Below are 27,604 nucleotides of genomic sequence, written 5' to 3' on the forward strand. Positions count from 1 at the left end.
AGCACTTTTGTCTACCTTCGAGCATCTGCAGTTCCTTCTTAAACATCTAAAATCAGTACCTTTCGGCTTTTTCCCCATATCTCTTGATTCCTTTAGCCCTAGCAGCTAAATCTAACTCTCTCTTGAAAACATCCAGTGAATTGGCCTCCACTGCATTCTGTAGCAGAGAATTCCACTGATTCATAACTCTCTGGGTGAAGAAGTTTTTCCTCATCTCAGTTTTCCTCATCTCAATTAACCCACAAATGTACAGGTTTGTAAGTTAATTGGCTTTGGTAAAAAAATTTAAACTGCCCTTAGTGTGTAGGATAGATTTAGTGTATGGGGTGATCATTGATCGGCATGGACTCGGTGGGCCGAAGAGCCTGTTTCCATCCTGTATGTCTAATGTAATCATTAAAACTACGGAAAATATAGAATTGTATTTTTACAGATCATTTTTACCCTTAAAGTATTTTAAGATACTGAAATGCTGTTGATGGACTGCAACAAATTTGAGTGCAGGAAGTTCCACAAAGATGAGTTATCACTCTGCAAAATTGCATATAAGGTGAATAGCGGAACACTATCTGTATAACACAGGCATAAGTGGTTATAAAATGACTTCAATCAGGAACTTCAGAACCACAAGAGTAACTTTGGAAATCGAAGGCAGGAAAAAAGCTATCTTGAAAAGAAAAACAGTCTGGGGGGGGGGGGAAATATTGTTTCTATGTAACCTCCCCACAGTAATCAGATACTGTTGTCACTTATGAGCACCGTCAGTCAATTTCACAGTGGGAGGCCATTGAAATTAACAAGTGATCACTTCCATTGACACTTGTGCAAAGATATTCCATTAAACATTGTAGCAAACAGCATTTAGCTTGCAGTAACAAAAGTAAATTTAAAGCTATTAAAACAACCTTTTATTTTTGAAAATCCTGCAGGGAATTAAATTTGTGATTACAAATCTGAAATTCGCCTCTCTTCCACTTTTCCCATTGACACAATTATTTTCTAACATGATTTTCTATTGTACCAGGTTTCTTAGGAATACAATGTTATTGTGGTAAAGCGGAACAAGCTGTATGATGGATTTCCACAAATAACAAAAGTTACTGACCAGATACTCAGTTTTGATTTGGTGCTTGAGGGATTAAGACTGGCCAAGATACCAATGGGGAACTCTTTAGTTTTTCAGAATGGAGAAATCTTTAGAGACCAGTGAGGCCTCTATTTAATTCCTCCTCTAAAAGGCAGCACCTCCACTGTGGGCATCAGAGTGCCCAGATAGAGCTATGGCCTGTAGTGTCTACAGTGAGGTTTAAAAGCATTATTTTCTAATTAAAGACTTGTATGCTACTGACTGAGCCACGGGGGAAAGGCTTGTGATCTGAAACCATTCTTAAAGGGATTACATTACATAGGAGCAGTTGATAGCTTTGCAGTATGGAAACACAGTGGCGGGGAGTAATTCTGAAACAAGCAGAGAGGCTGCGTACTGAATTGGCAGGAGAGCCGAAGGAGGCATTGTGTGGAGGCAGTTAGTTGCCTGGTATTTTAGGGGAAAGAAAGATGAAGGAAAATGAATGCAGCAAGCTCTTTGAACAGATTTCACTTCAGCTTTTTCCCAACTCTGAGCTAGACGCTTCTCTCAATTATTTAAAGCACTTAGTGCACATCCACCAAAACTGCTGACACTTTGTTGACAATTACTCTCCAAGCGCTCTGCATCTTAACTAACCAAGTCATAGCTCTTGGCTGAACTCCAGTAAAGGAGTTGGTGCTATTCTGTCCTCAGGAGTGTAAAAGCTATCTTCATATACTTAGCTGACCGGAAAACCTTCCGAGTTCCTTAAAGTACTTGATCCAGGTAAATTAGTGGAACACGCAAACTGGAGGAACAGCACTTCAAATTTCCCGTGGGCAGCTTACAACCCAGCATCATGAATATTGATTTCTCTAATTTCAAGTAACGTTGCATTTCTCTGTCCCTCCCCACACTAGTCGTCCTACTTGTTTCACAGTTGTCCACAATAGTTTCACTGTTTGTATCCACTAGTTTTCACCTTTTCCACAGCCAATAATGGGCCATTTTTGTTTGAATACTATCCAGTCAGAGAAAATACTACACAATCAAACTGTCTACAGTGCACAGATAACAGACATTCAGGACTGCTGTTGAAATAAAGATTTTTAAAAGTGGAACAATTGTAACAGATGATAACAAATCCTCTTCTGTGACCAGCATGCAAAGAGTCGCCGTGCTCCAATACCATAGGCTTTGAGTGGGGAGGTGGGTGAGCGATCATAACTTGCTGAAGGGAACCATCTTAATTCCTGATCTATTTTTGATTTGCTCTGCATTAATGTTTATAATTGACCAGTATACTTCATTACTGGCATTAATTTCAGACCAAAATCCACAGTTCTCAAACTGAATGAGAAATTCCATCAAGTTATGATCGCTCTTCCCCAGATCATTGATGTTAAAATTACTCCTATGTGTAACTAGGTGTAATATTTAAATCCGCAGTTACCTGCTTTAGAAGTGATGCTGCTACTGATGCAACAGGTTCACCACAGGAGCCAAATTTTGAAAGGAATGCGAGACAAACCAACTGAAATGTTATTGCCTGATGTAACAAACAGATCAAATTGGATTGGGGCAATTATTTTGTCCTAATGCAGTGCTATTTAATATGATGCAGTTATTTAAGGCAATCAGTCAGTAACTGTTAGGAACTGTCAATACAGCATGGATACAGACCCTTCAGCCCACTAAATCCATGTTGACCACTGTAGTCCTATGTAATCCCACTTTTTCATGTAATCCCACTATCTCATCCCCTCTCTACACATCAGGGGCAATTTTAAGAGTCCAATTAACCTACAAACCCATATGACTTTGGGAGGAAACCAGAGCACCCAGAGGAAACCCATGTAGTCACAGGGAGAATGTTCAAACTCCGTACAGACAGCATCCGTAGTCACGATTGAACCCGGGTCTCTGGCGTTGTGAGGCAGCAGCTCTAACAGTTTCACCAATTTCACCACTGTTTGTAGAAAGGTTTCAAAATGGAAAGGGTGCATGGGTGATAGAAACATAGAAAATAGGTGCAGGAGGAGGCCATTCGGCCCTACGAGCCAGCACCGCCATTCATTGCGATCATGGCTGATCGTCCCCTATCAATAACCCGTGCATTCCTTCTCCCTATATCCCTTGACTCCACTAGCCCCTAGAGCTCTATCTAACTCTCTCTTAAATCCACCCAGTGACTTGGCCTCCACTGCCCTCTGTGTGCAGGGAATTCCATAAATTCACAACTCTCTGGGTGAAAATGTTTTTTCTCACCTCAGTCTTAAATGACCTCCCCTTTACTCTAAGACTGTGGCCCCTGGTTCTGGACTCGCCCAACATTGGGAACATTTTTCCTGCATCTAGCGTGTCCAGTCCTTTTATAATTTTATATGTTTCTATAAGATCTCCCCTCATCCTTCTAAACTCCAGTGAATACGCCTAGTCTTTTTAATCTCAATCACAAGGATGTCCTTCCTCAAATTGGGAGACCAAAACTGTACATAATACTCCAGATGTGGTCTCACCAGAGCCCTATACAACTGCAGAAGAACCTCTTTACTCCTACACTGAAATCCTCTTGTTATGATTTGCAGGAGGTTGCCTGGGATACAGTGTCTCCAGTGTGGGTAGAGACTGGACACAATGGATCGGAGAAGACTGGCAGTGGGTCCTGTAGAAGGCTGCACTATTATGAGGGGCATGCACAGGGTAGTTTTTAGTAACCTTTTCCTTATCAACAGAGGCGCTGATACACAGTGGGCATAGTTTTAAGGTAAGGAGTAAGAGAATGATATAAGAAAGTAATTTTCACTGAGTGGGTGTTTGAATTGTCCAGTCTGAGAGGGTAATGGAGGCAGGTTCACTCACATATTAGATGTATCTAGACAAGCACTTGAGTCAACAAATAATAGAAAGCTATGAAACAACTGGTGGGAACTGATGGTAGACATAAAGTGTGGAGCAATTCAGTGAATCAGGCAGTATCTCTGGGGGGAAAGGATTGGTGATGTTTCTGGTCTGGACCTTTCTTCCGGCTCAGATAGGTTGACGTTCAAACCCGAAACGTCATCTGTTCCTTTTCTTCAGAGATTCTGCCTGACCCGCTGAGTTACTCCAGCATTTTGTGTCTATCTTTGGTACAAACCAGCATCTGCTGTTTCTTCCAACACAAGCGGTGGAAACTTATAAGTTCATAAGTCATAGGAGCAGAATTAGTACATTCGTCCCATCGAGTTTGCTCAGCCACTCAAACATTACAGATCAACATTTCCTTCTCAACCCCATTCTCCTGTCTTCTCCACATAACATTTGGCAACCTTACTAATCAAGTCAATATTCGCTTTAAAAATACCTAATGACTTGGCCTCCACAGCCGTCTGTGGCAATGTATTCCACAGATTCACCACCCTCTGGCTAAAGAAAGTCCTCTTCATCTCCTTTCTAAAAGTACGTCTAAACTTGATGGTATACATGGAGAAAATGGGCACAATGGTTTATTCCTGTGCTGCCTGGTTCTATGACTTCACCACCACTGTATGAACTTAGAAAGGATGACTATACTATTTTTAAATGGTACATCATTTATAAGAGATAAAAAGTCCTGTAGCAGAGGCTCTCTACATTATGCTGCAGATGTTGATTTTCTGTTCCATTGGCTATGATTCAATTTAATTATTACAAGCATAACTAAATATTTTACAAGCTGTCTCATCCTATACTTATAAAAAATTGAAAATATTGGCTGAGGCTCCCTTTAAACAAGATTTAAATTAAAATGCGTACGCTAATCAAACTGCTAAGTAGATGAATTACATGACAGCTGTTGAGATTTGGGTCAGGCTACTGACAGCTCTCTGGATATTTTCAAAACAGGATTCCATCAGTAAATTTTATTTTTAAATTTGTTAAAATATAGATCATGTTTTGAACATAACTCTTGCTATCACATATTTAATCGACTCTTACACCAAGCTCTCTATTCAAACATCAAAGAGATATTAATTTTACTGTAGGTTGCCAAATGGATTAATTTGTAAAAATAGATTGAAGTACTTTGGATTAGAAGCCATAGATATTTGGATGGTGTCACAATTACAAAATAGTAATTGGGACATTTAATGCAAAACCTCAGATCTGTTACTCCCCATCTGGTCAATACAGCAGGCACAAACATTGTCAGATCATCCTTCGCTAAAAGAATCTCAGTATCTTTTGTAAAGCAACCATTTATAGAAACAAGTGTATGAACATATTATCGATGCATAAAGTCACAGAATCATACAGTGTGAAAACAGAGCCAATTCACCCACAGCGACCAACATATCCCATCTACACTAGTCCCACCTGCCTGCTTTTACCCCATATCCCTCTAAGCCTGTCCTATCCATGTACCTGTCTAATTGTTTCTAAAATGTTGCGATAGTACCTGCCTCAAGTACCTCCTCTGGCAGCTCATTCCATACATCCATCACCCTTTGTGTGAAAATGTCACCCCTCAGATTCCTATTAAATCTTTCCCCATTCAACTTAAACCTATGCTCTCGGGTTTTCGATTCTGGCAAGAAACTCTTTGCATCGACCCGATCTATTCCTCTCATGATTTTATACACTGCGATAAGATTACCCCTCCTCCATCTGCGCTCCAAGGAATAGAGTCCCAGCCTGCTCAACATGAAGCTAGTGCGAGGAAGGGGCCCGACCTGAAAAGTCACCTGGCCATGTTCTCCAGAGATGTTGCCTGTCCTGTTGAATTACTCCAGCACTTTGTGTGTGTTTTCTTCTGGTTGTACATGTGAACCGGTGTACTATTAACAGTGCATGGCCTTAAAACAATGGGGTTTTAGTGCTTGGCTTTGGTAACAGGGCAGAAATGAATATTCACCACAACGTGTTGTCAATATTCCAGAGGAACTACCGTGGAATAAACAATAGAAGCCTCGATGGATCACCACTCAATAAAGCACCAGCATTCCAAATCTATTCAAAAGAAATATAGTGCCGATCCAAAATAAAATAGAAAATGTGCTCAGCAGATTAATCACTGACACAGTGTTAATGTTACAGGTCGGTGACTTTCGATCACCTTTATACACTGGTCAAGAGTCAAGGGTGTTTAATTGTCATTGACAATAGAACACTGAAATTCTTACTTGGAGCAGCTTAACAGATCTGTAAACAGAATGCATATAGATAATATATTTATAAAGAAAAAACCAATAAATTAATAACCACAATACCAGTGCAAGAACGTCCTGAATGCAACCAAGACAGCCCCGAGAAGTTCATAGTTGAGGTCAGTGCTGGGCAGTGTTGAAGAGTTTGATGGTTGTTGGGCAGAGGCTATTCTTGAACCTGATGGTCATGATTTTCATGCTCCTGTACCTTCCTTCCAATGGTAGGAGTGAAATGAGAGTGTTGGTCAGGGTGGTGTGGGTCTTTGATGATATTGGCTGCCTTTTTGAGGCAGCGCCTCCTATAGATCCCATCGATGGTGGGGAGGTCAGTCGTCAAGATGGGCCGGGCAGTGTCTACCACGCTCTGTAATCTCCTGTGTTCCTGCATGTTCGTGTTGGCAAACCAAGCAGTGATGCAACCAGTCAATATGCTCTCTGTAGAAGTTCAAGTTTATTCACGTTGAATATTTCTGGACATATGGAATCTCCTCGTATAAAACACAAAAGTGCTGGAGCAAATTAGCAGGACAGATTGCATCTCAGGATGAAATGGTGAATGCATCTCAACATCTGAAAATAAACACAAAGTGCTGGAGCAACTCAGCTGGTCAGACAGCATATCTTGAGAAAATGGATAGGAGATGTTTCAGCTCCAGACAGGACAGCAGGCAGTGAAGAAAGCGAATGGCATGTTGGCCTTCATAACAAGAGGAGTTGAGTATAGGAGCAAAGAGGTCCTTCTGCATTTGTACAGGGCCCTAGTGAGACCACACCTGGAGTATTGTGTGCAGTTTTGATCTCCAAATTTGAGGATGGACATTCTTGCTATTGAGGGAGTGCTACGTAGGTTCACAGGGTTAATTCCCGGGATGGCGGGACTGTCATATGTTGAGAGAATGGAGTGGCTGGGCTTGTGTACGCTGGAATTTAGAAGGATGAGAGGAGATCTTATTGAAACATATAAGATTATTAAGGGTTTGGACAAGCTAGAGGCAGGAAACATGTTCCCGATGTTGGAGGAGTCCAGAACCAGGAGCCACAGTTCACGAATAAGGGATAAGCCATTTAGAACGGAGATGAGGTAACACTTTTTCACACAGAGAGTTGTGAGTCTGTGGAATTCTCAGCCTCAGGGGGCAGTGGAGGCCGGTTCTCTGGCTACTTTCAAGAGAGAGCTAGATAGGGCTCTTGAAGATAGCAGTCAGGGGATATGGGGAGAAGGCAGGAATGAGGTGCTGATTGTGGATGATCTGCAATGATCACAGTGAATGGTAGTGCTGGCTTGAAGGGCCAAATGGCCTACTCCTGCACCTATTGTTTATTGTCTATTGGGACCCTTCTCCCTGCCCCGTTGATTTACTCCGCATTTTATGGCTATTTTTGCTATTAACCATCATCTGCAGTTCTTTTTTATTACCTACCGTGAAAAGAAACTTTGTGAACAGAAATCAGATTGTGCTGCCTGAGCAATTGTAATCTCCCCACTGACTCCGCACCTATAATCACTAGTGAAATGGAAGATTTGACAGTGGAGCAGCTAGTAGAGCCATTGCCTTACAGCGCCAAAGACCCTGGTTCGATCCTGACCTCGGGTGGTATCTGTGTGGAGTTAGCACGTTCTCCCTGTGACCACGTTAGTTTCTTCCAGGTGACCTGGTTTCCTCCCAAAGCCCAAGGATTTGCAGGTTAATTGGCTTCAGCCCTAATGTGTAAGGAGTGGATGAGAAAGTGGGATAACTTGGAACTAGTGTGAGCGGAAGATCGATGATCAGCGTGGTATCGGTGGGCCAAAGGGCCTGTTTCCATGCTGTGTCTTTAAACTAAACTAAACTTAACAAAGAGGCGGTAGAGTTTGTTTATCTGTTGTGGCAAACTTCAAGGGGCAGAAAAAGATTAGGCCCTATTTTTATGTCCAACCTCATCTGAATTCCCAACACCTGTGGCTTTTTCAGGAACAGCTTGGATACTGTAACCACTAATTGCCAAAAACGGACGATAAAATAGATCCCAGCTTGAGACACAACACTCTGCACATTTGCAGACTAATTTTATGGAGGGTTGTTCTCCAAATAAACAAATGCCAAGAGGGAGTCCTGATGCCAATATCTGGATGTTTCTCAGTGAGATAGCATTGTACCTGCCGGGAAAACAGAGCAACCAGGGCAGACGCCCTCACACAAAATTACACTCAGATTTAAGAGAACAATCAACAAAGGCCAGTGACAATACATGGAAAATAACTCCAGGCACAGTGGTGCAGCGGTAGAGTAGCTGCCTAACAGTGCCAGAGGCCTGGTGTCGATCCTGACTTCGGGTACTATCAGTACGGAATTTGTATTCTCTCCCTGGGACCATGTGGGTTTTCTCCAAAGACATGTAGGCTTGTAAGTTAATTGGCTTCTGTAAATTGTCCCTAGTGTGTATGATAAAACTAGTGGTATGGGAGATTGATGGGTGGTGCGGACTTGATGGCAAAGGACCTGTTCCCACATGATATCTCCAAACTGAACTGGACTAGACTAGACTAGACTAGACTAAACTAAATTGAACTAAACTAAACCAAACTAAACTAAACTAAACTAAAAGCAAACACCAATGTAACCATGGGCTTTCTAAATTGGCCCTGGGAACCAGACTGGAAAACAAACCCAGAGTTATAATATCCACCTGCACTCAATCAAATTTTCTAATGAACCCAAGTGAGACCAGGACCATCAGCAAGAACCTTAGTACCATTTATTCGGGGTTTTCTGAAGCCATGGTGATTATTGTCTTTGGTGAGTGGTGGTGCAGTGGCACAGATGGTAGACGTTGCCTCACAGCAGCACTCAGTGTGGTTTTCCTCTGGGTGTCTAGATTCCCCCCACATCCCATAGAGATGTAGGTTTGAGACAGTGGGATAACGTAGAACTAGTGTGACTAGATGATCAATGGTTGGATGGCTGGTTCAGTGGGCTGAAGAGCCTATTTACATGCACTATCCCTCAAACTCGTACTCTAACTAATGAGATATGTAAAGTTCAGACATTTTGCCACTTTTCAAATAAAATCTTATAGTCTTATTATTGAAGTATATTATGTTACTCTTCTTCCATGTAAGATTCACCCAATTTGCAAGGTCAGCGTGGACTTGGTTGGCTTAAGGGCCTGTTTCCATGCTGTATTTTCTGGAGAAAATGGATAGTTGACGTTTCAGGTCAGGACCTTTCACCCAACCCAATATGCTAATTATCCATTTTGCCCAGAGATGCTGCCTGACCCGTTGAGTTACTCCAGCATTTTGTGTCTATCTTTAGTATAAACCAGCAACTGCAGCTCCATTTTATTATCTATCCTGAAAAATCTCTTTAGGATTTTATATGTTTGAATATTTATGAGGATATTGCCAGGGCTCAAGAGCCTGAGCTACAGGGAGAGGTTGGGCAGGCAAGGATTTTACTCATTGGAGAATATGAGGCTGAGGGGTGATTTTATAGAGGAATATAAAATCATGAAGGAAATAGATAGGGTGCTCGCACATAGTCTTTTACCCAGGAGATTCAAGTACATCCATTTAGGGTAAGAGGGGAATGATTTAATGGAAACCTGAGGGGCAACATTTTCACTCAGAGGGTGGTAAGTGTATGGAACGAGCTGCCAGAGGAGGTAGATGAGGCAGGTACTGTAACAGCATTTTGTTGTGCAGGAGGAGCCTGGGGCCCAAGTTGACATCTTCCCAAAGTGGCAGAAAAAGTAGAGAGACTGGTGAAGACATATGGTATGCTTGCCTTCATTCATTCTGAAGAAGGGTCTCAACTTATCCATGTTCTCCAGAGATGTTGCCTGATCTGTTGAGATACATCAACACATTCTGTCTTTTTTTTAAGCCAGCGATGCGGTCTGGCCCAGAGATGCAGTCTGACTGCATCACCATCTATGAATTGTCATTAGGGTCCCTGCAGCCTTTGCAATAATTTGATAACAGCTATTTCCCACCATCTTCCTTAGAAGATGAGGAGATGTAGCAAGTTGATGAATACTGACTGTATCAAAGTCTGGTTCAGCAACTCGAGTGCCTAGGAATGAAGGAAACTACAAAGAGTGGTAGACACTACATGGTCCATCCCACGTTCCAACCTCCTCACTATTGAAGGGATCCATAGGAGGAACTGCCGCAAAAAGACAACCAATATCATCAAATACCCACACCACCATGGCCGTCCTCTGATTTCGCTCCTACTATTGGGAAGAAGGTAAAAGCAAGCCTTCCAGGTTCAACAACCACTTCTTGCCAGCAACCACCAAACTCTTGAACACAACACCACCCTCATCTCAGCATCTATGAACTTCCATCGACTGCGTCTTTGGTTACACTACGGAGTTCAGTTTTATTGTACTAGTATTATGGTTATTAGACATTGACTTTTAAAATTAATATATTTATCTATGTGTATTGTGTTTATGGGCCTATTAAGCTGCTGCAAGTAAGAATCTCATTATTTCATTGTCAATATATATGTCAATGAAACACTCTCGAATCTTGTCCCATGGCTATTGACTCTTGTCACACTAATGAAGAATGACATCTATGAGATGGACATCACGCGAGGAGGACAAGGACAATCTTCTGCTGTATACTTTCTGGTGGAGTTAGATGCAAGTTTTCTAAACTTATGTACTGGACACCACCTTGGTGAAGTAAGGAGATGTTACCCTCAAGATAATGGGCATTAACACAAGTGAATGGATAAGACGGGGTGCAGAGTTTGCTTAGCATAGCCGACAGCATGTAGCTTACACCATTAAGCCGGCTAATTTACTTTCAGCAGCTTGGCACCTCATATTTAGATGCTGCTCCTGGCACTTTACTTCATTGAAACAAGATCAGCTTTGATGTATTGGAGGAGTGATGAGTATGCCAAGGCATTAGGTTGCTGCCTGCTGTTGATAATGATAGACCGTGACTCTTTGGTGCCTAGTTCTGTGCTGCTGAGTCTCTGCTTAATTCTCTCCCACTTTGCACAGTGACAGTGGCACTGCACAGCAGAAGGTGCCCTCATTCTACAGGCTTGGCCTCCCTGAGCACTACATGGTTGCCAGTTCTACCATTGGAATTGTCACCAACTGGTTAAACATTAAGTAAATTGGTGAGAACGTCATCACATTCTCATTCTCAAAGGGACTCCGGTGGGCCACATGCGGTGGCAGGTCTGGTTCACCACTGTGAGAAGATGAGACTGTACTAAGAACCTTTGAAACACTGTTGGCGCCAGAAACGTTGCGACTCTTTGTGTACTGCCTAGGTGAAGTCCGCTGTATGATTATACTGAGTTGTATGCAAAAACAAAGAATGTTCCTGTACCGAGGTAGATGTGATGATAAAGTATCATTGAATCAATGAATCATTGAATCATTGACGTCCTCCTCCCCTTCCCCGACCTTTTCCATCTATATCCCATCTTCAAGCTTCACATATCACTCCTTTTCTCTCATTATCTTACATCCCTTTTGACTCCTTTTGATCTCTAGCCTTTATCCACCCAGCTGCCCATCACCCCAACCCCCCTCACCGGTATCCACCTATCACTTGCCAAGCTTTGTCCCGCTCCCACCTCTCTTCCAGTTTTTTCCACTCCACTATAATCACCCTAAGGAAAGGTTCCAACCCAAAATGACACCTATCCATGTCCTCCAGAGATGCTGCCTTGCCCATTGAGTTACACCAGCACTTTGTGTTTCTTCTCAAATGTATATATATATATATAATATATCTTAGGTGTATTTTTATTATTGTCTTATGTATCAAGGTACAGTGTAAAGCTTTGTTTTGCATGCTATGTAAACTTGCTATACTGATATCCATACACAGATACAATTAGTTCAAACTCAAGTACAATATATAGAGCAAAGGGGAAGATACAGAGGGAAGGATATATTTCTCAGCTTTTGTTTTTCAAAATCTAATGTCCGGTGTGGCAGAGGTGAATCGGACAGTACTTTAGCTATGGAAGGACCGTTCAAAAGCCTGATAATAGAGCAGAAGAAGCTGTTCCTGAGTTGGCCCACACTATCAAGATTTTGTATCTTCTGCCCAACAGGAGAAGAAATGTCCAGGGTGGGAATCAGGCAGCAGATCAGGAGGCATCTGTGAATCTGCTTTAGCTTTTCACCAAATTCACGAATGACGATCAAGCAAATATGAAGTTGTCTTGTCTAAATATGCACCCAGCATTAGCCTGCTGACACAATATGCTGGAAGATAAAACCATAAGACCATAAGACATAGGAGCAGCATTAAGCCATTCAGCCCATCGAGGCTGCTCCACCATTCGATCATGGCTGATCTATTTTGTAAAAAATAGTCCAATTTGCAGTTACCTGTGGCTCCATGTTTTCTGACCTTAAGTTTCAACGTGTCAATTTAGCTCAGATTGCAGCATTTCATTGGATTTGAAAGGAATATAGTGAAAACAAGGCTTCTCAAAGAAGGAAAGCAAACAGAAAATGTTAAATAAAAAATAGGATCTGAGAGATTCACCAGGGTGGGTTCTGCAGGAAGGCAATGTTACCCAGGAGAAGGAACACTGCATAACAAGAGTGTAGGCAGGCAGTCTTCTGATGCTCTCTGATTAACACAATGATTCATGTATTTATATTTTAATGGAACCCCAAAAGTATAAATTGGTTGGTAGCAATTTTGCTGTCACTGGTTTAACATAAATTGCATTATTGGACGAAAACCAGAAAAAATTTCCCTAGGAGCTAAATGTTTCTGTCAGTGGATTTTGTGTATTTAGCAGTAAATCTGCCGAATAAGCGCTTAAATGATGGTGTATAATGTTACCCTGCTGTGTGCTGATAACTCAGCCATACATTTCACGTTATCCTGTGAGGAAAAAGCCACTAACAAGCCAGTCACGTGCAGGAATGTGAATCTATGTAGGTTTCTAGAAAGGATATCACACTGTCATTAGTCATTAGTTTTTTGTCACGTGGACTGAGGTACAGAGATGTCCCGCTGAGTTACTCTAGGGTGGCAGAGGAACTGAAGGAAATTCACATTAGGCAGGAAATTATGTTGGGTAGACTGATGGGACTGAAGACTGATAAATCCCCAGGGCCTGATGGTCTGTATCCCAGGGTACTTAAGGAAGTGGCTCCAGAAATCGTGGACGCATTGGTGAGCATTTTCCAATATTCTATAGATTCAGGATCAGTTCCTGTGGATTGGAGGGTAGCAAATGTTGTCCCATTCTTTTTGAAGGATGGCAGAGAGAAAACAGGGAATTATAGACCAGTTAGCCTGACGTCGGTGGTGGGGAAGATGCTGGAGTCAATAATAAAAGATTAAATAGCGGCACATTTGGAAAGCAGTAGCAGGATCGGTCTGAGTCAACATGGATTTACGATGAAGGGGAAATCATTCTTGATGAATCTTCTGTAATTTTTTGAGGATGTAACCATGATAATGGACAAGGGAGAGCCAGTGGATGTAGTGTACCTGGACTTTCAGAAAGCATTTGATAAGGTCCCACATAGGAGAATAATGGGCAAAATTAGAGCACATGGTATTGGGGGTAGGATGCTGACATGGATAGAAAATTGGTTGGCAGAGAGGAAACAAAGGGTAGGAATTAACGGGTCCCTTTCAGAATGGCAGGCAGTGACTAGTGGGGTACTGCAAGGCACAGTGCTGGGACCGCAACTATTTATCATATATATTAATGATTTGGATGAAGGGATTAAAAGTAACATTAGCAAATTTGCAGATGACACAAAGCTGGGTGGCAGTGTGAACTGTGAGGAGGATGCTATGAGGATGCAGGGTGACTTGAACCCGTTGGGTGAGTGGGATGGATGGAGTGCCCCGGGAACTACAGCAGATGCAGTTTAATGTCGATAAATGTGAGATTATTCACTTTGGTGGCAAAAACAGGAAGGGAGATTATTATCTGAATGGTGTCAAATTGGGAGAAGGGGAAGTACAACAGGATCCGGGGCTCCTTGTTCATCAGTCACTGAAAGTAAGCATGCAGGTGCAGCAGGCAGTGAAGAATGGCATGTTGGCCTTCATAACAAGAGGAGTTGAATACAGGAACAAAGCGCCCCTCTTGCAGTTGTACAGGGCCTTGGTGAAACCACACCTGGAGTATTGTGTGCAATTTGGTCTCCACACTTGAGGAAGGCCATTCTTGCTATTGAGGGAGTGCAGCGTAGGTTCACAACGTTAATTCCCAGGATGGCGGGACTGTCATATGTTGGTAGATTGGAGCGGCTGGGCTTGTTTACTCTGGAATTTAGAAGGATGAAAGGATTATTGTAAACATATAACATCATTAAGGGTTTGGACACGTTAGAGGCAGGAAACATGTTCCCAATGTTGGGGGAGTCCAGAACCAGGGGCCATAGTTCAAGAATAAGTGGTAAGCCATTTAGAATGGAGATGAGGAATAACTTTTTCATACAGAGAATTGTGAGTGTGTGTAATTCTCTGCCTCAGAGGGCAGTGAACACAATGAGGCCTAACATCTAGGACAGGTGTCAGCAACCTACGACCCACGGGCCGGATCCGGCCCTTAACCTGGAATTATTCAGCCCGCAGGTGGTTTTAAAAAATAAAATTTTAGCGACCTGCGAACTGCTGCCAGTCCTGGGGCACGCAGGCAACCTGGGCACTACAGCCAGTCCCGGGGCACGCAGGCAACCTGGACACTACAGCCAGTCCTGGGGCACGCAGGACACCTGGGAACTACAGCCAGTCCCGGGGCACGCAGGCAACCTGGGCACTACAGCCAGTCCCGGGGCACGCAGGCAACCTGGGCACTACAGCCAGTCCTGGGGCATGCAGGCAACCTGGACACTACAGCCAGTCCTGGGGCACGCAGGACACCTGGGCACTACAGCCAGTCCTGGGGCATGCAGGCAACCTGGGCACTACAGCCAGTCCTGGGGCACGCAGGACACCTGGGCACTACAGCCAGTCCAGGGGCACGCAGGCAACCTGGGCACTACAGCCAGTCCGTGGGGCATGCAGGCAACCTGGGCCTACAGCCAGTCCTGGGGCATGCAAGGCAACCTGGACACTACAGCCAGTCCTGGGGCATGCAGGCACACCTGGGCACTACAGCCAGTCCCGGGGCATGCAGGCAACCTGGGCACTACAGCCAGTCCTGGGGCACGCAGGCAACCTGGGCACTACAGCCAGTCCTGGGGCACGCAGGCAACCTGGGAACTACAGCCAGTCCCGGGGCATGCAGGCAACCTGGGCACTACAGCCAGACTTGTGGCAAGTGAGCTGACCTGCGCTCTACAGCCATTCCCGGGGCACACAGGCGGCCTGGGCTACAGCTACATTCCCGGGCTGCTAGATTCTAGGAGCTGCCGGCCTCCAACTGACCTTGAGGGCTCCGGTCGCAGAGCCTGTGGGCTTACCATCACGCACACACACACAGATCAGAACCCTCTCCATGGTTCACAGTTGTTCACCATGCCACTGTGTATTTTCAGCATTTTCAGTTTCTATTTCAGATTGCCATGAATTGAATTTATTTCTATAATTTTCATCTCATCGGAGACATCCAGTGTGTTTATTGTGTATACAAAATGCAGTCCACTGTTACTGCTCTGCACCATATTTCTATGGCTCAATAGTAACTGCTGTGTATACTCAGAGAGTCCTTGCTCTTTGTGTAAAAGTGTGAAATGTCATAGGAGCATCTCTGCCTTTTTAGCCTTGCTTTTATCTGCCTTCTTTCCTTTGCCATTCACTCTTGATTGACAAAGAAATAAGGAACTGCAGATGCTGGTTTACACATAAAGACACAAAGTGCTGGAGTAACTCCGCAGGTCAGGCAGCCTCTCTGGAGAACATAGATAGGTGACTTTACAGGCCGGGACCTCTCTTCAGACTGATTATAGTGGGGGGGGGAAGAAAGCGGGAGGAAATCTCTCTCAGTTCACACAGTTCAACAATTCACAAACACATCTCCCTGAGGAGTTCTGATCACTAAACCTTCAAGAACATACAGGATCTTGGTCATGGAAGACTTGTTGATGTTGATTCATCAAAAATATTTCCTGTTCAGTGAGGGCAACATTTGGAAATATTATAGGGATGTATTTTCTGGAATTTGAAGGGTCAATGTAAGGAAACATTTCAACTTGGAGTCAAAAGGAACTGCATAAACTGGTTTCCAAAAAAACTCACAAAGTTCTGGAGTAACTCAGCGGGTCAGGCAGCTTCTCTGGAAGACATGGATAGGAGGTGTATTAGGTCGGGCCCTTCAGACTGATAGGTGATGTTCTGGGTTGGGACCCTTCTTCAGACTGAGAAAGGCCCTGACCTGAAATGTCACCTATCTATGTCTTCCAGAGATGTTGCCTGACCTGCTGAGTTATTCCAGCAGTTTGTGTTTTTTGTTTCAACACGGAGTGGGAAATTGGAACTCTTTTTCAACAAATGGTGAGTGTCATTCAGTTAATTGTTGATCTTAAATCTAATATTGGTCATGGTTTTATCAAACAAAGGTGTCAGGGTTACAGAGAATGGATGGTAGATGGAGGTCATAGATCAGCCTTATCTCATTGAACGAAGGAACAAGTCGAGGGGCTAAGTAGTCCATTCATCTCCCTCAATGTCAGCAAGATGAAGGAGCAAGTTATTGACTTAAGGAAACAAAAGGCAGTACACACAGTCCAGTCCACATTAATAGTACCAAAGTGGACATGGTTTCACAGCTTCAAATTTCTGGGTGTAAATATCACCAATAATTTGAACAGGACCAAGCACATTGACACCAAAGCCAGTGGGTCGACACAGTGGCACAGCGGTAGTTGCTACCTCACAGCACCAGAGACCAGGGTTCAATCCTGAATACGGGTGCTTGTCTCTTTAGAACTAGTGTCAACAGGTGATAGATGGTCTGTGTGACCAAAAACATGTTTCCACACTGCATCTCTAAACTAAATTAACTAAACATTTTACCAAAAGTGTGCACATTCACCTCTGCACACATAATGTTTGCCTGCTTCCAGATCTGCAACTATTTTGCAGGTACTATCATGATGTTTAAAAACCATTTGGACAGGTACATAGATGTGATAGTCTTAAGGGCCTGTCCCATTTTGGTGAATTTTTCGGCAACTGCCGTCGAAGGTCACAGTCATAGCAGGTCACCGAAAAAGTGGTGACTGGACCCCGCCTAGGACAATGTCTATGACAACCACCCGGCGACAACTAACGTCACCTGGCGACAACATGTGTCATCCTGGTGACAACCTACGACAGAACCTACGACAGGCGAAGACAAGCTACGTCAAACCCACAATCGGCGAAAAGGTTTGAACATTTCAAAATCCAGCCGTGACCAGAAAAACATTACGACTCTTTAGGCGACTTGAGGAGACTACTCACGACCATACAGGCATCACCCGCGACCATGTGAAAACAGCCTAGTCACCTGTAGTCACCTAAGTGGGACAGGGGCATAAAGGGGCAATGAGCCAAACACAAGGAGGTGAGACCAATATAGATTGGGCATGTTGGTCAGTATGTGCCGAAGGGCCAGTTTTCATGCTGCATGACTCAGTTTTAAATGGCTGATCCCTTATCTTGTAAATATGATTCGATGCAACAGGTCTCATTGTCGTCAACATTTTGTCCACAGACTATATATTGAATGGAATCATCCTCTGTGATTGGCTTGGGTAAAATTGTAAATTGCCCCTCGTGTGCAAGATGGCGTTAGTGTGCTACGGTGATTGTTGGTCAAGGTTGACCTGGTGGGCCGAAGGGCCTGTTTCCACGCTGTATCTCCAAAGTCTAAAGTCTAAAGAAAAATGTATATAAAGATGGAAAAATATTACATTGTGCTATTCAATGAATCAGGGGAACTACAGTGGAATGAAGACCTCATGGAATATGGAACAGGCATGGGAACATGCCCTTCGGCCCCCAATGTCTGTTCCAAACATGATGCCAAGATAAACTAAGAAAAACACAAAATCCTGGTGGAACATCAGCTTGTCAGGCAGCATCTCTGGAGAACATGGATACGCAGAGAATGGACGGGTATGGATCAGGCAAATTAGATTAGTTTATTTTGGAGATACAAGGAACTGCAGATTCTCAAAGAAAGACACAAAGTGCTGGAGTAACTGAGTGGGGACTGAAGAAGGGTCCCAAGCTGAAACTTCACCTACCCATGTTCTCCAGGGATGTTGCCTGACCCGCTGAGTTACTCCAGCACTTTGTGTCCTTCTTTGTAAGCCAGCATCTGCAGTTTCCTTTGTTTCCACTATCAAATCTAGCCTCAGACTTATCCATTCTGAACAAGACACCAGCTATCCAGTCAGTTTTCATATCTAAACTTTTCCAAGGAATTTGTTCAGCATTCCTTTGTGCTGTCAATTCCTTCCAGTCCAACATGATGTACAGGCTCATCTTCATTGCCTTATCAACAGGTCAATCAGGCCATCAGTCAAATGTTCTGTTTAGTTTTATTTAGGTTAGTTTAGCTTAGTTTAGTTTAGTTTAGAGATACAGTGCAGAAACAGGCCCTACGGCCCACCGATTCCATGCTGACCAGCGATCCCTATACACTAGCATTATCCAACACACTAGGGATAATTTACAATCTTTACCGAAGCCAATTAACCACAAACCTGTACGTCGAAACCGGAGCACCCCAGGGAAAACCACGCGGTCACAGGGAGAATGTCCAAACACCGTACAGACGGCACCCATTGTCAGCATCGAACCCGGGTCTCAGGCGCTGTGAGGCAGCAACTCTACCACCACGTCACCGTGCCACCTTGCTTGCATGGCTGGGAAAGGAGTTAACACAGTCCTCATGTAAACACTTATATCTTGGATGAGTACACTTGTGTCGTAGATTTATTGAGGGGTTTGAGAAGCATAAGATCATTATGTAATGAGAAAATAAGATCATTATGTAATGGAAAGATATGGATCTAACTGCACAGAAAACAAGTCACTTCTGAGAGTGCAGTATAGCTGAATATGGAGCATGAACACGCTGCACTGAAAGGTTCTTAATTAAAGTTGCCCCAAGCTGTGAGATGCTGGGCTGCGACTGAAAAATCTAGCAGCAGGCAGTCAGAAAGCAGATAGATGTTAACTTTGTTTACAGCTGGGCCAAATGGCATGTGACAGATTTAATTTAGATATGGATGTTGTGCTCCCTCCCATTTTGTGTCATCTAACATGTCTTAGTCCATAACCACAGCCTCGTGTTCATTTCTTCTCAGTGCAGACAGTGTAAGTTTACTTTAGTTTAGTTTAGAGATACAGCATGGAAACAGGCCCACCGAGTCAGCGGCAACCAGCGATTGCCCCGTTCACGTTAGTTCTATCCTACACACTAGGGACGATTTACAGAAGCCAATTAACCTACAAGCCTGCACGTCTTTGGAACATGGGAGGAAAGCAGAGCACCCAGAAGAAACCCACGCAGTCACGGGGAGAACGTACCAACTCTATACAGACAGCACCCATAGTCAGGATCGAACCCGGGTCTCTGGCGCTGGAAGGCAGCAACTATCCCAAGCAACAGTATTGGCTGTTCGACAGTGATGTATACAACTGTGTGGATTGCTTTCAAGGACAAAGCATTCTACACATAATCACAACACAAAGTCCTGGAGAAACTCAGCGGGTCAGGCAGCATCTGTGGAGGGAATGGACAGATTATATTTTTCGGGTTGGGACTCTTCTTCCCGACCCATTCCACAACCTGATGCACTGAGTTTCTCCTGCTCTTTGTAATTTGCTCAAGATTCTAGCATCAGCAGTTCCTTGTGTCCACATATAAGCACAATGTTCAGTCTTTTAAAGCAGCCAATCCAGTGGATACACCATGATTTAGCAACCAAGAATTGCCCCCCTAGTTCCTCAGGTCAGCACATTATAAAAATATGTTGTACTTTTCTGTTTATAGTTTAAAGAGCAGCACAGTGGTGCAGTGGGTTGAGCCGCTGCCTCACAGTGCCAGAGACCCAGGTTTGATCCTGATCTTTGTTGCTGTCTGTGTGGAGTTTGCATGTTCTCCCTGTGACCAACTGGGTTTCCTCTGTATGCTCCAGTTTTCTCCCACATCTCAAATATGCACGGGTTTGTAGGTTAACTAGCTTCTGTAAATATTCCCCCTAGTGAGGAGGGAGTGGATGAGAAAGTGAGATAACATAGAACTAATGTCAACGGGTGATCGATGGTCGGTGTATACATGTAGAGCTGATGGACCCGTTTCTATTCCTGTTTCCGATCCAGGAAGTACAATTATATTAGTTTAGTTTAGTTTAGTTTCAAGATACAGTGTGTAAACAAGCTCTTCGGCCCACTGAGACTGCATGAAACAGCGATCCCCATCATACACACTACAGACAATTTACAATCTTCACCAAAGCCAATTAATCTACAATCCTGCACGTCATTGGAGTGTGGGAGGAGACTGGAGCACCCGGGGGAAATTCACGCCGTCACGGGGACAACATGCAAACTCCGTACAGGCAGCACCCATATTCAGGATCCCATCAGGGTCTCTGGCGCTGTCAGACAGCAACTGTATCGCTGCGCCACCGTGCATATGACAATTAAACACTCTTGAAGGCACATTGATCGCACCATTACTTGTGCCACTGCAGGGAGTAACACTGAGAGCGATGGAGGTCCAATTAGATATCTTCAAGCTACTCTACCAGCAGGCTACGCCTGGAGATACAAGTACCCATCCTCCTGTCCTCTCCGGGAATAAACCTTTGCCGAAGGCTATTTCAATATTTGTCACTCTAAGCACTCTTGGTTATAGTTTAAATGTGGCTGCTCCACCAATGGTATGGTTGCAGCAGCCAAGAAAAGGTTGACGATGAGATTGCCAGTAAGTCCAGCAATATTCTTCTCAAACTTCAGATTGATGTATCTTGATTAACTTAGTGTCACTGTCAGGTGTAGCAATATTATTGAAGCATCACTCATCACGCACCATTAGGGTAACATGACACGCACAGACATTCATGGTCCAGGGTTGACTGTCAGAGGATGAGAGTCTAACAGAAGAGTGCATGTTAATCCATGCAACAACTCGATTAAAAAGGAATCATATGAGGTAGAAATATAAAGTTTTTTTTTGTTTTATCTGCATTTCATTCCTTCCTTCCAGTGTTTAGTTTAGTTTAGAGATACAGTGCAGAAACAGGCCCTTCAGCCCACCAAGTCCATGCGAACCAGCGATCACCTCATTCACCAACACTATCCTACGCTCCAGGGGACAATTTACATTTTTATCAAAGCCAATTAACCTACAATCAACGTAGGACGACAGATGGCACAATGGGCTAAGTGTTTGGCTGGCAACCGGAAGGTAGCTGGTTCGAATCCCGCTTGGAGTGCATACTGTCGTTGTGTCCTTGGGCAAGACACTTCACCCACCTTTGCCTGTGTGTGTCCTTGGGCAAGACACTTCACCCACCTTTGCCTGTGTGTGTGGATGTAATTATGTGAAGCACTTTGGGGTCAATGCAAGTTGACTAAAAATGTGCTATATAAATAAAGAAATTTAATTTAATTTAATTTACAAACCTGTGTGTGTTTGGAGTGTGAGAGGAAACCGGAGCACCCGGAGAAAACCCACTTGGTCACAGGGAGAATGTGCAAACATCACACACACTGAAACAGAGAACAGGATCAAACCTGGGTTTCTGGCGCTGTGAGGCAGCAACCCTACCAGCTGAATCACTGTGACACCCAATTTGCTTTTCTATAATAATTAAAGTTTATATAATTTCAATGGTTTCTATAGCAAATAAGTTTGATTCTCAAACTTTCTTTAATCATCATTTCCTGGAAGAGGAAAAGGGAGCAGATTAAATAAGAAAGTGGATAAATACTCAAAGGAGAAATAATAGCAGATGAATGGTAGGAAAGAGGTGGGAGGCTGTATTAAGTAGGTTGCATTGTAAAGGCACAATGTCTGGATCTTTTTCTCATTCAGTTTCAATCTCTGATTCTACGATAAGCAAATAGATTTCTCGTCTTTCTTTCTCTCCCTCACTTTGTGAAGTGTCTTTGAAGCATCTCATTTAAGTTATTCCAGAATTGTCTCCTTCAATGTCCTCTGAAGAATGAACATAAGAATTAAAAGCAGTAGCATTTCGCCTCTGGTGTCTGTTCCACGTTTCAATAAGATGTTCCCATCTTGGAGATAGGGGGACAAAATTAAATTAAACTGCATCTTGCAATACCAAATAGTGACAGAGTAGATGTGGAGAGGATGTTTCCACTAGTGGGAGAGTCTATAGCCTCATAATAATAGGACAAACCAGGTAGCACAAGAATAGACCATTGTACCCATTTTCCCCATGTATACCATCAGGTTTAGACGTACCTTTAGAAAAGTGATGAAGAGGAATTTCCTTAGTCAGAGGGTGGTGAATCTGTGGAATTGAAAGATAGATCAGCCATGATTGAATTCCTATAACTTTAGCTTAGTTTAGTTAAGAGATACAGTGCAGAAACGGGCCCTTCGGCCCACGGAGTACGTGCCGACCGGCGATCCCCGCACGTTAACACTATCCTACACACATTAGCGACAATTTTTACATTTACCAAGCCAATTTACCTACAAACCTGTACGTCTTTAGAGTGTGGAAGGAAACCGAAGTTTTCAGAGAAAACCCACGTGGTCACGGGGAGAACGTATAAACTCCATACAGACAGCACCCGTAGTCAGGATCGAACCCTGGTCTGCGGTGCTGCAAGCGCTGTAAGGCAGCAAATCTACCGCTGCGCCACCGTGCTGCCCCTGAACCTATGAACCATAAATCATTCCGAGGAACTTTAAAGATACAGGGCAGTTTACATTGATTCAGCCCCAACTATCGTTGACATACCACTGGGACACAAAGGCGGTCGGACAAGAAGAGGAACGTCAGTTCACCGGCTCAGCCTGTTGAGGAACAGGCTTAGCCCGCAGCGGGCCTGGAGCGGCCTGGAGCGGCCTGGAGCTTCCCTGAGCTTACCTGGATCAGGGGAGCTCCAGTACAACCAGCATGTGGACTTTTTCTTTTTTTAAATGGCGCCAAAACATGACAACAGTGCATGTGTGATCTACGCAGAAAGATTTCGATACGATACGATACAATTTATTTGTCATTTGGACCCCTTGAGGTCCAAACGAAATGACGTTTCTGCAGCCATACATTACAAACAAATAGACCCAAGACACAACATAATTTACATAAACATCCATCACATTGCTGTGATGGAAGGCCAAAAAAACTTATCTCTCCACTGCACTCTCCCCCCCGATGTCAGAGTCAAAGTCAAAGCCCCCGGCTGGCGATGGCGAATTGTCCCGCGGCCATTAAAGCCACGCCGGGTGATGCAAGGCCGGACACCGGGTTCTTGGTGTTAGAGCCCCCGGCGTGCGCTCGCAGAGTCCCGCAGCCATTCCAAGCCGCGCGGGGCGGTGATGCAGGCCCCGCACCAGGAGATCTTCAACCCCGCAACTCGGGCGGGAGAAGTCGCCGTTGCGGGAGCCCTGAAAAGCGGTCTCCCTCCAGGGAGACGCGGGCTCCCGGTGCCGCTGTCCGCCCAGACCCGCAGTTGCAGCTCCGAAGCTCCGGAGGTCGGGCCGCAGCAGCGCTCCACCACCGCTCCACCCCGCTCTGGACTCGGCCAGCTCCGCAACGGTGAGGTGAGCAGTTCATGCATGACATTGAAGAACCCTTGAAACATTGAACCCTTTACTCATTGAACACTGCTGGCATCACGTAGTAAGACAATTTTATAATATAGTTAAAAGTCTCTGATGATCGAAGTCAGAGAGCATAGAAACAGGCCCTTCAGCCCAACCTGTCCATGCCAACCAGAATTAATAACTGGGACACTCCCTGCTCTTATATTCTATGCCCCAGCCAGTATCCTACATGCCATCGAGACATAGAGGTAGACCACATGGAAACAGGCCCATCAGCCCGACTCATCCATGCTGACCAAGATGCCTCATCTTAGTTTAGTTCTTGAGATTCAGCATGGAAACAGGCCTTTCGACCTATCGAGTCTGCACCAATCAACGATCACCCATACACTATTTCTATTCTACACACTAGGGACAATTTACAGAAGCCAATTAACCTACAGACCTGCACGTCTTTGGAATATGGTGGGAAACCAGAGCACCCGGAGAAAACTTACGTGGTCACGGGGAGAATGTACAAACCGCACAGACAGCAGCCGTAGACAGGATCAAACCCAGGTCACTGGCGATGTAAGGCAGCAACTTCACCGCTGCGCCACAGTGCCGCCCAATAAGGTAGTCCCATTTGCCCGCATTTCACCCAATCCCACCCAAACCTTTGCGATTAAAATGGCAAAATCTCTTTTAAATGTTCCCATTGTACCTGCTTCAACTGCTTATTCCAGTTATACATTCCCATCTATATGAAGGAAATGCCCCTCAGATTATTTATACATCTTTCCCCTCTCACCTTAAAGCGTTGCTCTCCTATTCTGGGCTGTTCTGCCTGGGAAAAAGACTGGAACATTTCCCAGCAATTGAAATAAAAACCATTTATCACAAATAACTGGTGCAGCTGAAGTCAAAGATATGAAACAATCAAAAACATACTGATGAGATTAGTTCAGTCAGTTATTGGAATTGCAATGGTGATTACTCTCAATAGCGTTGTCAGTTCAGATCAAAATTTGTTTCAGTTGCCAAAAGAAACATTATATTTCACCACCCTGAGGATCCAAAACTTAGATAAGCTACATGAGCAACTTCAGTGGTGGTTTGGAATGACAACAGGAAGGAAGTTTTTTTAACGTTGAGAATAAACTTGATTTATATAAATATTTACAGGAAATGCAATACAATCAGCACATAAAAGGACACAAAGTGCTGGAGTAACTCAGTGGGTCAGGCAGCACCTCTGGTGAACATGAATAGATGGCACAGCCTCACAGTGCCAGAGACCCTAGTTCAATTCTGACTTTGAATGCTGTATGTGTGGAGTTTGCACGTTCTCCCTGTGACCATGTGGGTTTCCTCCAGGTGCTCTAGTTTCCTCCGATATCCTGAAGGCGTGTGTGTTTGAAGGATAATTAGCACTCTGCCAGTTGCCCTTAGTGTGTGGGGAGTGGATGAGAAAATGGGATAACATGGAAGTAGTGTGAACGGGGTGATCAATGGTCGGCATGGACTTGGTGGGCCAAAAGGCCTGTTTCCATGCTGTATCACCAAACCCAGGATCGAAGCCGGGTCTCTGGCACTGCAAGGCAGCAACTCAACTGCTGCTCTACTGTGCCACCCTATCAGTTTCTAGCTCAAGAGCAAGTGTGTCACAGCTGATCCACAACAGACAGTGACAGGTCAATTTTCTGCGGAGCTCTTTTTGTGACTGTACACATTGGTTCAATGTGATGGCACCTCTAATAAGTTAAACATCACTGTTATGTTTTCCATACATACACACGTATGTTTATTAAAAGTATGTACTGGCACAATTTTGTCTACAAAACAAAACACTGACTTTTGTAAGATATAAGAGTCTCCACTCTTTCAAGAGATATTAAAGACCACAAAGTGCTGGAGTAACTCCAGGGTGGCACAATGGCCCAGCGGTAGAGTTGTTACCTCACAGCACCAGAGACCCGGGTTCAATCCTGACTACGGGTGCTTTCAGTACAGAGTTTCTGCGTTCTCCCTGTGTCTGCATGGGTTTTCTCTAGGTGCTCTAGTTTCTTCCCACACTACAAAGACCTACAGGTTCAGTCATTGTGAGAGGATTTGATTTGAGTTTAGGAGAAAGGAGGTCCTACTGCAGTTGTACAGGGCCCTGGTGAGACTGCACCTGGAGTATTGCGTGCAATTTTGGTCTCCTAATTTAAGGTAGGACATTATTGCTATTGAGGGAGTGCAGCGTAGGTTCACCATTTTTAATTCCTGGGATGGTGGGATTGACATATGATGAAAGATTGGGTCGACTGGGCTTATTCACTGGAATTTAGAAGGATCTAATAGAAGGGGATCTAATAGAAACATGTACAATTCTTAAGGGATTGGACAGGCTAGAGGCAGGAGAAAAAAAAGTTGGATGTTGGTGGAGTCCAGAACCAGGGGTCACAGTTTAAGAATAAGGGGTAGGCCATTTAGGATTGAGATGAGGAAAAACGTTTTCATCCAGAGAGTTGTGAATCTGTGGAATTCTCGACCACAGAAGGCAGTGGAGGCCAATTCTCTGGATGTTTTCAAGAGGGAGTTAGATTTAGCTCTTAGGGCTAAAGGGATATGAGGAAAAATCAGGAACGGGGTACTGATTTTAGATGATCAGCCATTATCATATTGAATGGCGGTGCTGGCTCGAAGGGCCGAATGGCCTACTCCTGTACCTATTTTTCTGTGTTTCTCTGTTAATTGGCTTCAGTAAAATTGTAAATTGTTCCCGGTGAGCTTGCGTATGGGTAGATCGGCGGTCGGTGTGGATTCAGTGGGCCGTAGGGCCTGTTTCCACACTGTATCTCCAAAGTAAGGAAAACTAAAGTAAACTCAGCGGGTCAGGCAGCATCTCTGGAGAACATGGATAGGTGACATTTCTGATCGTGAATCTTTTTTAGAACCTTTCAATAGATGTGTTCTCTAATTCTGGCTGCCAATAATGCTCATAGTAGCTAACTCGTCACAGTACTCAAAAAGTCAAAATATCATGATGTGAAATGTAAGTCTCTTGTGTCCAAAGAGGAAGTAGCATCATTATCCTTCCACAGCCACGTCCACTTGGTTCTTCATGATCTGCATTCAAGACTGTTTTGAATAATGCTGAGGTGTTTCAAATAGGGATGATTATTCTGGAGTTACAGCTAATCATAACATTCCTGGAGACTTCCACTCTTAATTTTAGCAAACTCCAAAAATATTTGGAAGCCTGAGATGTTGCCTGAGGGAAAATAATTTATTCATACTCTTCAGTGATCAGAGATGGATTGAATTCCTTGAATCAGAATGATCTGGCTTGGACAACAACCATTCCTATCATCTTGCTGCTTAGAAATGCACAGTACAGCACAAGAATAGTCCCTTCAGTCCACCATGTCTATGCTGTACTTGATACCAAGATAAACTAATCTCATTTACCTGCATGTGATCCACACTCCTCCATTACTTGCATATCATGTGCCTATCTAAAAGCATTTTTAAATGGCATTATTGTATCTGCCTTCCCCAATGCCTCCAGGAACCCACCATCCTCTGTGTAAAAAACTTGCCCTGCACATCTCTTTTAAACTTTGCCCCTCTCCTCTTAAGCTATGTCCTCTAGTCATTGACATTTCCAAGTCTACCCTATCTGACTTCAGACTGAAGAAGGGTTCTGA

At 44.0% G+C, this 27,604-nt stretch overlaps 1 long non-coding RNA gene across 1 annotated transcript; it reads right to left on the minus strand.

The window, feature by feature from the left end:
* Positions 1-22: 22 nt before the first annotated feature.
* On the minus strand, positions 23-17,139 carry LOC116979373. The gene is made up of 3 exons (XR_004413686.1): positions 17,115-17,139; positions 11,436-11,437; positions 23-46 (listed from the first exon to the last, which is right to left on the minus strand). It is a non-coding gene; the product is annotated as an uncharacterized LOC116979373 (long non-coding RNA).
* Between the last annotated feature and the right edge of the window lie 10,465 nt (positions 17,140-27,604).

The sequence above is a fragment of the Amblyraja radiata genome, chromosome 12 (genome assembly GCF_010909765.2).
Source record: "Amblyraja radiata isolate CabotCenter1 chromosome 12, sAmbRad1.1.pri, whole genome shotgun sequence".
Lineage (NCBI taxonomy): Eukaryota > Metazoa > Chordata > Chondrichthyes > Rajiformes > Rajidae > Amblyraja > Amblyraja radiata.